This window comes from Primulina eburnea, unplaced genomic scaffold (assembly GCF_022965805.1).
Source record: "Primulina eburnea isolate SZY01 unplaced genomic scaffold, ASM2296580v1 ctg312_ERROPOS121453, whole genome shotgun sequence".
In the NCBI taxonomy this organism is placed as follows: domain Eukaryota; kingdom Viridiplantae; phylum Streptophyta; class Magnoliopsida; order Lamiales; family Gesneriaceae; genus Primulina; species Primulina eburnea.
Window position 1 is genome coordinate 32,416 of NW_027331138.1, and position 3,039 is coordinate 35,454.

At 33.6% G+C, this 3,039-nt stretch overlaps 1 pseudogene; it reads left to right on the top strand.

Moving 5' to 3' along the window:
- Nucleotides 1–1,022: 1,022 nt before the first annotated feature.
- Nucleotides 1,023–3,039, top strand: LOC140820943 (uncharacterized; annotated as a pseudogene).

Below are 3,039 nucleotides of genomic sequence, written 5' to 3' on the forward strand. Positions count from 1 at the left end.
AGAACAATTTTTGCTTACTGAACTAGCAGCGAACAATATTTCTGTGTAAGATGAGCAAATGGAAGAGTAGCTGATTCATATTTTGGTTGATGCTTGTCGTATAACTGATGTCCAGATTTTTTCATATGGTGGCAAGATTTAGGGACGAAGAGGGCTTCAATAATTGATTAGTTTTATTCACGTGGAGTTAGGTATAAATTCAGAACTTTTAATTTTATGCTTTAATTTGAATTTTATTTTCTTATAATTTCAAAAGTGGTGTTTTTTATCTTAATATTTGTTCGATGTGGTTTTTCCCTTATTTAGTGTGTTCCATTTGTTCCTAAGTTGCGCCTTTAATACTTTTATGTAATCTATTGGTTGTTATTTAATACTGTGTTGATAGATATTGATTATGATTTATATGTTTATAGCTTTGTAATTGTTTGAACATTGTATTTTCCCATCATCTTGGCATATTTTGTGATGTATTAAACTAGAAAAACATTACATAAAAAAAATAAAAATCAGTGCGAGTTGTTTTATATATATATAAAGCTAAACATATTATAATTTTTATTTTATTTTATCAGGAAATCAATATTTACAATGCATAGATTTTTTAAAAGAAAAGATCCAGGACCAGAAGTACAAAGCATTGGAGATGTTAGGGTTGAAGAATTTGATTTCTCACAGCTACCGGCAGATCCTAGACTTAGGACTCCAATTTGTGAATATAATGTTAATATTAGGGATCAAGTTCGAAGGGCATATTTGCAAAAAGGTCCATGTCAACCTTCAGGCTATGAATTTCCAAAAAGAAAATTTGGAGTAAGCCAATGTAGACGGTTCAATCCTTCATGGTTTAATAAATTTGGTGATTGGTTGGAGTATAGTGTAGAAAAAGATGCCGCATATTGTTTGTATTGTTATCTCTTCAAGATAACTAGGGGAAAACAAGCAGGAGGAGAGGCTTTTGTTAATGAAGGATTCATAAATTGGAAGTGTAAAGATAGGCTAAATATTCATGTTGGTCAGCATGACAGCGAACATCATAAAGCTCGAATGAATTGTGAAACTTTGATGAATCAAGATGAGCACATTCAATCAGTTTTGCACAAACAGTCAAAGCAAATGCGGAATGATTATCGTATTCGTCTCAATGCTTCAATTGATTGTATTAGAGTTTTGTTGCGACAAGGGCATTCATTTCGAGGTCACGATGAAACTGAAAGTTCTCTTAATCCAGGTAACTTTCTTATCCAATTGGAGTTTTTAGGTGCTCATAATAAAGAGATTAATGATGTGATATTGAAAAATGCTCCTAAAAATTGCAAGTTGACATCACCTGATATTCAGAAGGACATAGTGAGTGCTTGTGCCACTGAAACTATTAATATTATTATCAGAGATATTGGTGATTCATTGTTCTCTATTTTAGTTGATGAATCTCGTGATGTTTCAACAAAGGAGCAAATGTCAGTTGTTATCCGTTATGTGGATAGTAGTGGACATGTAAAAGAACGTTTTATCGGGATTGAACATGTTACTAGTACTACATCACTCTCACTTAAAGCTGCTATTGATAAGATATTTTCTAGATATAATTTGAGCATGTCTAAGTTGAGAGGACAAGGTTATGATGGAGCAAGTAATATGCAGGGTAAATTTAATGGTTTAAAAGCACTCATATTAAAGGAGAACCCATGTGCATTTTACATACATTGTTTTGCCCATCAGCTTCAACTTGCTCTTATAGCTGTGACCAAGAAAAATCTTCCGATTTCTAATTTCTTTCGTGTTGTTGGTGATGTGTTAAATGTTGTTGGAGCATCTTGCAAACGTTCTGATCTTCTTCGAGAGAAACATTCAGATTTTATTGTCGAGGCATTAGAGAGGGGTGAGATTTCAAGTGGCCGGAGACTTAATCAAGAAACTACCCTTCAACGTGCTGGGGATACACGTTGGGGGTCACATTACAATTCTTTGATAAGCTTGATTTCCATGTTCTCTGCTGTCATTGATGTGCTTGAAATAATTTCAGAAGATGATTCCAGTTCTCCTGATCAAAAAACTGAAGCATTTAATTTATTGGAGTCAGTACTTTTATTTGATTTTGCATTCAATCTACACTTGATGAAACATGTCTTAGGAATTTCGAGTGAATTGTCGACATCATTGCAAAAAAAAGATCAAGATATTGTGAATGCAATGGATTTGGTACAAATATGCAAACACTGACTCCAAAAAATGAGAGATGATGGTTGGGATTCATTTTTAGAAAAGGTTCACGGGTTTTGTGAGAAACATTACATTGATGTTGTCAAAATGGATGATATGTTCACACGTTGGGCACCACGTGGTCGTCCCCATCGTAATCCACCATAAGTGACAAATTTGCATCATTATCGTGTGGATTTATTCTATGGTGTTATCGACATGCAACTTCAAGAGTTAAATGATCGTTTCTCAGAGGCAGGTACAGAGTTACTCCTTTGTGTAGCTTGTTTGTGTCCACAAAACTTGTTTTATGCTTTTGACAAGAAAAAATTGATGCAACTAGCTGAATTTTATCCTCAAGATTTTTCAAGATTTGATCTCCTCACACTTGATGATCAACTTGAAACTTATATATGTGATATGCGTTCTAACAAAGCATTTCAAGAATTGAAAGGACTTGGTGATCTTTCAGAGAAGTTAGTTATGTCAAAGAAAAATATGGTGTACCCATTGGTTTATAAGCTTTTGACATTGGCATTAATTCTACCGGTTGCAACGACGACAGTAGAGAGGGTGTTTTCTGCCATGAGAATTGTGAAAGACAGGTTGCGCAATCGAATGAGTGATGATTGGATGAATTATAGTCTCATTGTCTATGTAGAGAAATATATATTTCTGACCGTTGATAATGAATCTATTGTACAAAGATTTCAAAATATGAAGACTCGAAAAGAACAATTGTAAGGTAGTTATTTTGTGATGTTTTATGATTAAAAGATTTTTTTTGTTTTATTTCTTATAGCATATCATAGCCTACACTGAATCAAAATTCTAGCTCCG